The 8,843-nt window shown below is 35.2% G+C and overlaps 1 long non-coding RNA gene across 1 annotated transcript; it reads right to left on the bottom strand.

Annotated features, from left to right (window-relative positions):
• Positions 1 to 1,438: 1,438 nt before the first annotated feature.
• LOC137648553 (uncharacterized) lies at positions 1,439 to 7,730 on the bottom strand. The gene is made up of 2 exons (XR_011045654.1): positions 7,548 to 7,730; positions 1,439 to 2,868 (listed from the first exon to the last, which is right to left on the bottom strand). It is a non-coding gene; the product is annotated as an uncharacterized lncRNA (long non-coding RNA).
• Positions 7,731 to 8,843: the final 1,113 nt, after the last annotated feature.

The raw sequence follows: 8,843 nt of genomic DNA, 5'->3' as shown, positions 1-8,843 counted from the left end.
CATCTTAGTGCCCGTCCCCGTTGTTGGGGCACTGGATGGTTGTTCAACTAGGGCCAACGTTGCCTGGCACAGCTCTGCGCTCTGGCCTCTGCCCTATGTCTGGCCTTAGTCATATGTTCGCCTGCCTATGCCTACTGCCGTCTTTGACCATTTGATCAGGTATCACAGTTTCAAGCAAGATAATAATGGGCAAAGCAGAGTGTCCACCTTGCATTTGCCCTTCGTGTGTTAGTGATTAAACAGTCTTACTATCTTAAGACTTAATCAGTCCAGATATTGTTTACCCAATTTCAAATATTGGCCACGGGGTGACCGTGCCAAATCAATATGACATTACTAAATGTAAGTTTTTGCTAAATGTACCAGTTTTGCTCTTGGAAAATAAAAGAACTCCATTGTTTCAAGGACTGCTATTGGGAGTCTTGTGGTTGGCTATTCCACACGATAGAGCTTCGTGTTGAATAATAAATATAGGGAACCTTCGAGAAAATCTTAAAATATCACCCTTTTTGGTAAGTAATGAGGATTTGCCTTTTGGTCAATAAAGTCTGCTAGTGGATAAAGGTAGCGCCAGATCTTAGAACTGGTTGAAACGGTCCAACAGGCGTTTTAGCTTGAAGCTTTATTACACTTACTAAATTATCAAAAGTGAAATAATGGAAATTATGTGCATACAATGTTTGTAGGCATTGCTGAAGCATCCTTAGTTAAAACTATTTGCATAATTAAATTCGAATATTAAAAACTCAATCTTCCTATGCAATAAAAAAAAAAAAAAAAAATGGATTCTGAATTCCACAAAATAGGTTATCAAAAAAATTACTATCATCTTTAATTTTCACGGAAATTCTATCTATATGCATCAGAAGTACAGAACTTGCCATTATATTAATCCTTTATTGGCCAACTGAGTTCCTAATTAACCAAGGGCTAACTCCATAATTTTTAAAAATAAACAAGACTAGTTTTTATAGTTAGTTTTAATTTCCAGCTATCTCTAAAGGTCAAAACAGAATCTACATCGTAAGCACTTATAAAGTTTTGGAAGGATGATAATATGCCGCTTCTTCAAATACGTCAAGCAACTTAAAATTTTCGCATATGAAACTTCTTGGTTTATGCTGAAAATTATAGGCAGTTGAAAGGGGAGGATAAATGCATTCAGATGTGAGTGAAGGATTTTTATACTACATAGTACTTGTTACCTCCATAGATAATCAGCAGTTGCAGTCTGTGAAGACTATGCATTGACTAACTTCGCAGCCATACTATAACATAGTTTAACATACCTCTCCGTCCCTGTTCCAATATACTAGAACATAGGAGAATGCAAGTCTTAATAAAATGTTATATTTCTCTACTATATCTAGTAGTGGCTTACGTTGTTACCTTAGAGTAGGGCAGATGCAATTTAGGTGCTAAAATAAAAGTTAATGGAATAAATCAATTTTTGAAATTTTTATTTTGTAGACTGTCACCAGAAGCTTCTAGTCCACACACTGCAAGAATCTCACAACCGTGATCGCCACAAAGTCTAGATATGTTCTCCAAATATATGCTACAACAATAACTAGCACTTGGTATTTTCCAGTTACCTTCTTCCTGTATTTCTACAATTCTAATATTTTCTATAGGCACTTCTACTGAGCCCTAGAGCAAGATTACATACTAGGCGTAGATTTACTTTTTGCTTTACTTTTCAAACTTGGTAATCTTAAAACATCTTAACTTTAAAAAACAGTTGCTTTGAAAACTAACTTTCAAAATTTCAATGCTAGCAGCTCTTTTGGAAGCAAACTTATTAAGATTGTAGTCCCAAATTAGTGTTCAAGTTTAGGCTTTTAAAGTTCCAATAATTTTAGTCCCTACAATAACCGAATTGAACATACCCGCAGTAGAGTATACTTTAGCCAACACTACAATTGGAATTCATAGTACATTCATAGTATATTTATGAAAATTTATAGTATATTTTAAATTCCACAAATGCCAAAGTTTTTTTCATATCAAACCAAAGTAACGTTAGGAACACCCTATCTTCAAATTGCTTGAAAGCAAAACATAACCTATTTACAATAACCTTTAAAAAGTTTGTGGGGGTTGTGTACAATAGTATTCGTCCCAGAACAGTAAATTTACAATATTCATCCAAACAGTAAATCGAAAGATTCAATTTTCTGGGTGGTTTGTACCACAATATTTTATCAAATTGTGAAGTTTTAGGTTTAATTTTTTTGCAACAAATTTATTCTAGATAAAGGATTGTGGTTGTATTAAGTACACGAAAGCTTCCTCTTGATAATACTAACGTTACATTACAAATAAGCACAAGATAAAACTAAAGTAGTAATACAGATCTTGCTTGTCCCTTTCCTTCTTAATCAAGGTAGTTATTCCAATCATGAAAAATTCATTTATATAAAATGTTCTATAAATATATTTGCTTCAAACATATGTAAATCTGATCATGGTGACGAAAGGTCTTAACTTCAGCTAGATTACTGCGCCACTGTATGTCTGATGTTGATTCACTGATGCGTTGTACTACCTCTTGTTCCATCCGAAGTTGTATAGTATGCCAGCGCTCCTCCCTTCAATGCTTCAGTCAAGCTTGGGTGGCTTGGGTCACGGGTGGGGGTGGTTAGATGACCAGGCTATCTCTTAAGCAGATTGCAGCGTCCTTTCCAGGGGAGTAAATGAGTTCATCATTCATCAGGTACGCCGTAGGTTGCAAATCCAAAAACGAAGTAACCAGATTGTCCCAGAGAACTGCCATCAAGCACCGTGCTGCCGAATGTTTTGGGCAGATGCTCAAATTGCAGAGACCAGAACAGTTGACTTTGCAGCTCTGACGTTTTGACATTCAGCCTGGTTTAAAAGATTTAGGTTATAACATTGTCTGTTTTAAAAGATTTAGGTTGAAATACTTAATTAATTAAGATTCATTGCGAAACACTCAAATGAAGGATACTATCCACTAAAAAGTCAAAACTTTAAACTATCATTAACTGTTCAAGTTCCCAATTCAATGCTTTGTATATTAATAAAATAAATATCGAGGTGAATGTAGTTCGTTGAGACAGGGCAGATAAGAGTACGGCAGTCTAAGGATACGGTTCCTAGGTTAGGTTAGGTGGAGAGCCAACCTTAGGTTAGGTTAGGTGGAGAGCCAACCTTAGGTTAGGTTAGGTGGAGAACCAACCTTAGGTTCGGTTAGGTGGAGAACCAACCTTAGGTTCGGTTAGGTGGAGAACCAACCTTAGGTTCGGTTAGGTGGAGAACCAACCTTAGGTTCGGTTAGGTGGAGAACCAACCTTAGGTTAGGTTAGGTGGAGAACCAACCTTAGGTTAGGTTAGGTGGAGAACCAACCTTAGGTTAGGTTAGGTGGAGAACCAACCTTAGGTTAGGTTAGGTGGAGAACCAACCTTAGGTTAGGTTAGGTGGAGAACCAACCTTAGGTTAGGTTAGGTGGAGAACCAACCTTAGGTTAGGTTAGGTGGAGAACCAACCTTAGGTTAGGTTAGGTGGAGAACCAACCTTAGGTTAGGTTAGGTGGAGAACCTACCTTAGGTTAGGTTAGGTGGAGAACCTACCTTAGGTTAGGTTAGGTGGAGAACCTACCTTAGGTTAGGTTAGGTTAGGTGGAGAACCTACCTTAGGTTAGGTAAGGTAAGGTAAGGTTAGGTAAGGTGATGTGCTTGTGTCTGTAAAATGTGGTTTTTTACTGTATCAACAAACTACAAAGGCTCCTAAATATCAAAAGCAGATTATAAAAAACAAAAATGTAAATGAAGCTTAACTATCTGAAGCAATGTTCAAAACTAATACGCCATAGATGAACCCTTCCGAAGCTTCAATACCTAAGTTTATAATCAAAACTACGTGGCCATTAAAACTACCTTAGCCACCAAGACAGTTATAATCTTTAACCTGGCGTGGTTGTCAATCTTCTAAACTCACACTAAACTAAGATTTTAACAAGCAAGATCGATTGATCGATTGATAGTTTTCTGGCATCCTGACATCTAAGGTCATTGATGCCGTGAACTGATAATATATCAAAACTAAGATTTAAACTAGATTGATTGATTGATTGATAGCTTTCTGGCATCCCGACATCTAAAGTCATTGACGACGATAACTGATGATATATCAAAACTAAGATTTTAACAAGCAAAATTGATTGATCGATTAATAGTTTTCTGGCATCCCGACATCTAAGGTCATTAATGCCCATAACTGGTAATATATCAAAACTAAGATTTAAACTAGATTGATTGATCGATCGATAGCTTTCTGGCATTCCGACATCTAAAGTCATTGACGCCGATAACTGATAATATATCAAAACTAAGATTTTAACAAGGAAGATCGATTGATCGATTGATAGTTTTCTGGCATCCTGACATCTAAGGTCATTGATGCCGTGAACTGATAATATATCAAAACTAAGATTTAAACTAGATTGATTGATTGATTGATAGATTTCTGGCATCCCGACATCTAAGGTCATTAATGCCGATAACTGGTAATATATCAAAACTAAGATTTTAACTAGATTGATTGATCGATCGATAGCTTTCTGGCATCCCGACATCTAAAGTCATTGACGCCGATAACTGATAATATATCAAAACTAAGATTTTATCAAGGAAGATTGATTGATCAATTGATAGTTTTCTGGCATCCCGACATCTCTAAAGTCATTGATGCCATTAACTAATAATATATCAAAACTAAGATTTAAACTAGATTGATTGATCGATTGATAGATTTCTGGCATTCCGACATCTAAGGACAGACGCCGTTAACTGATAATATATCAAAACTAAGATTAACAAGATTGATTGATTGATCGATTGATAGTTTTCTGGCATCCCGACATCCAAGGTCATTGACGCCGTTAACAGATAATATCAATAAAAATAAGACTTTAACAAGCACGATTGATTGATCGATTGATAGTTTTCAGGCATCACGACATCTAAGGACAGACGCCATTAACTGATAATATATCAAAACTAAGATTAACAAGATTGATTGATTGATCGATTGATAGTTTTCTGGCATCCCGACATCCAAGGTCATTGACGCCGATAACTGGTAAGATATCAAAACTAAGATTTTAACAAGTAAGATTGATCGATTGATTGATAGTTTTCTTGCATCCCGACATCTAAGGTCATAAACACCGTTAACTGATAATATATCAAAACTAAGATTAACAAGATTGATTGATTGATCGATTGATAGTTTTCTGGCATCCCGACATCTAGGGTCATGACACCGTTAACTGGCAAGATATCAAAATGAAGATTTTAACAAGTAAGATTGATTGACCGATTGATAGTTTTCTGGCATCCCGACATCTAAGGTCATTGACGCCGTTAATCGATATATCAAAACTAAGATTTTAACAAGCAAGATTGATTGACCGATTGATAGTTTTCTGGCATCCCAACATCTAAGGTCATTGACGCCGTTAATCGATATATCAAAACTAAGATTTTAACAAGCAAGATTGATTGACAGATTGATAGTTTTCTGGCATCCCAACATCCAAGGTCATTGACGCCGATAACTGGCAAGATATCAAAACTAAGATTTTAACAAGTAAGATTGATCGATTGATTGATAGTTTTCTGGCATTCCGACATCTAAAGTCATTGATGCCCTTATCTGATAATATATCAAAGCTAAGATTAACAAGACTGATTGATTGATCGATTGATAGTTTTCTGGTATCCATACTTAAATGCTAGATAACCTTTAACTATTGGGGCATAAATTCATATTTAAATAATAGCTATCCTTTAAACTAGCTATTTGGGGTTTAAAATCCATAATTAAATGCTAGCTATCCATTGACTATTGGGGCTTAAATCCATATTTAAATGCTAGCTAACCTCCAAACTAACTATTGGGGTTTAAAATCCATATTTGAATGCTAGCTAACCTCCAAACTAACTATTGGGGTTTAAGATCCATATTTGAATGTAACTATCCTTAAAAATAAATATTGGGGTTTAGCTCCATATTTAAATGCTAGGTAACATTTAAACTGACTATGGAGGGTTAAAAATCCCTACTTGAATGCTAGTAAACCTTTAAACTCGCTAAACCGTTTCATATTTGTTAGAGATTGTTCAAGGCCGGGAGCACACTAGCGACTCTGTGGCGCCACAAAGCCACAGCATCGTGTGGCGGGGATGTGATCTCCCATAGGTTTCCATTGTTTTCAATGCCAAGCCACGCCTGTGGCGGGGATGAGCGACAGAGAGCCACAGTCGCTTGCCACAGTCGCTAGTTTGCGCGGCAAAACTTGAAAACAATGGAAACCTATGGGAGACCACATCCCCGCCACACGATGCTGTGGCTTTGTGGCGCCACAGAGTCGCTAGTGTGCTCCCGGCCTAAAAGTTAAAACTCTTTTGCTATTCAACACACAGACCCATACTGTAACTACATCAACATTTAAAATAAAACTCGGGGCAGATAGTAAAATATCCAATTTCTGAAAGCCACAAAGAAAACTTTTAAAGTTTCTAATTTAATAATGCTATGGTAGTTAAATTAGTACCCAATTACAATTATAATTCAATACATCTATGCCAATATGCCAATAAATTTTAATTATTGTACCAATACATTTATATAGACATCCCAAGTTTCTGTTTACACAAAATCATTTCGTCCAAGATTAATACATAAAATCCAATTAAAGTCTAAAATGTTAGAAGTTAGAAATTTAAATACCAAATTTTACTCCAATTTTAGATAAAAGCTGAATATCAAACTTAATAGTAATTAAAATCAAAGTACTTCTTAATTTTCTAGCCAAACACTAGAATATATTTCAAGTAGTTTAAAGTATAGGCAGTTAAATCCATACAAAAAGCCAAAAGTGAAAAGTAAAAATCAAAAAGTTATTTAACAATACCATCTCGACAAACTGAGAAAATATTAAGCCGCTTAAATAAAATGTAAATATATTGCCAGACTATAGAAACAAAATTGAAGGTTACAAAATAGTAAATTCAAAGAATCATATCTTAAACGGATGCCTTAAGTTTAGATTGACAGGTTAACCAATTAATTTGACACCATCTGTTGATTGATTAGTAATCATGACTAACCTCATTGCTAAATTACACATCTTTAATTATTACACTAATAACCCACAAACACTGACATGACAAGACTTTTAACGGCTTACATAACGTGATAATATCAACCATGTTGATAGCGCACAGTGGAAAAAAAAAAAAAAAAAAAAAAAAATATACACGAATCAACGTAGATAATATTGAAATCTATGACAACCCTAGTTCACACCACAAAGAACAGACAATTGGGAATGAGTAAAAAAAAAAAAAAATACGTAGTGACCAAAGGCTAGTAACGTCACAAATGACGAAATAATAGTTTTAACCATAACAACTCCCTTAGCACATTCTAAGAGTTTTCCACATCTAAAGCTATAAAGAATCAAATCTAATCAAAAACACGTAAAATTTTTCCAATATTAAAACATACGAACACTTACCATTATCCTTCGAATAACATGCTCGTAGGCATACACCCCACAATGAAGTTAAACTCCAATCCACAATTCTTCAAATACAGCGTAAACGTTTGTAAATACATTAAAGCCACAAAATCTTCTATTAACAAATCTATCGATTCGTAACACTGAATAATCTGGGCCCCACCCACACCTCCCTATAGAAACGTCGTATCTCGGACAATAAACAAAACCTAAAAGTAAATAGTCTGTCTAATTGACTACCAAGGACTCCGGAATGCAAGCAGAGAAAAACAGATCGCCAAGGACTCTTCAGACCCGAAAGTCGACGTTGAAGATCGCCCACAATTTTGTCCGTATTTGGTGATTTTTACCTCCGCCAACGAAGTTGGAGGAGGTTATGTTTTACCTACTGTTTGTGTGTTTTATTTGTGTGTGTATGGGTGTTTGTTTGTGAATAGCTTCCTGGCCACAATTTTCATCGTAGAGAAATGAAACTTTCAGGGATTAACTAATATGTAAAATGCTGGAAATTATTCAATTTTGGAAGGTCAAGGTCACGATCAAGCAAAATGTCCAATTCACGCAGTCAGCCACAGGTTTGGACATCGTTGTCACAGAGACTTTATACTTGGTTCATATTTGAGTGTATGAAAATCCACGCTATTTATTACATGAGGTCAAAGGCCAAGGTCGAATCCACGGTCAAGGTCCAGCAAAAGGACAAATTCTGGTCATCAACCATACGGCCACAATTTTAATCGTAAAATAGTGAAACTTGCAGGGATTTTAAGCTGTTATATAAAAATCTGGAAATGATGAAATTTTGGAAGGTCAAAGGTCAAGGTCACGGACGAGCAAAACGTCAAAACTCAATCCAAAAGAAATAAGCTTCCCTGGCGGTGGTCTGCGCTCTACTGAGTGCCCCTCTAGTTTTATATTTCTTCCAATGTATCTTTGTTAATTCCTTTTTCTTTTTTATCTTTCTAGATTGGGTCTGGAAACGTGATGTTCAATTGACTTTTCCAAGATTTTTTTTCGTTCTGGTCTATTTTCATTTCTTTCACAGAATTTTTTATTTAGAGAAATTATGCGATATATATATATATATATATATATATATATATATATATATATATATATATATATATATATATATATATATGTGTGTGTGTGTGTGTGTGTTGCAGCTTTTTTATACAAAGATTGTAAATGTATGGGAATTAATAATAATAATAATAATAATAATAATAATACATACATACATACATGCATACATACATACATACATAATTACACACATTGATTTTCTCCAAA

Source organism: Palaemon carinicauda, chromosome 10 (genome assembly GCF_036898095.1).
Source record: "Palaemon carinicauda isolate YSFRI2023 chromosome 10, ASM3689809v2, whole genome shotgun sequence".
Lineage (NCBI taxonomy): Eukaryota > Metazoa > Arthropoda > Malacostraca > Decapoda > Palaemonidae > Palaemon > Palaemon carinicauda.
Note: the sequence above shows the minus strand (reverse complement) of the source record. Positions and strands in the feature narration are given on the sequence as shown.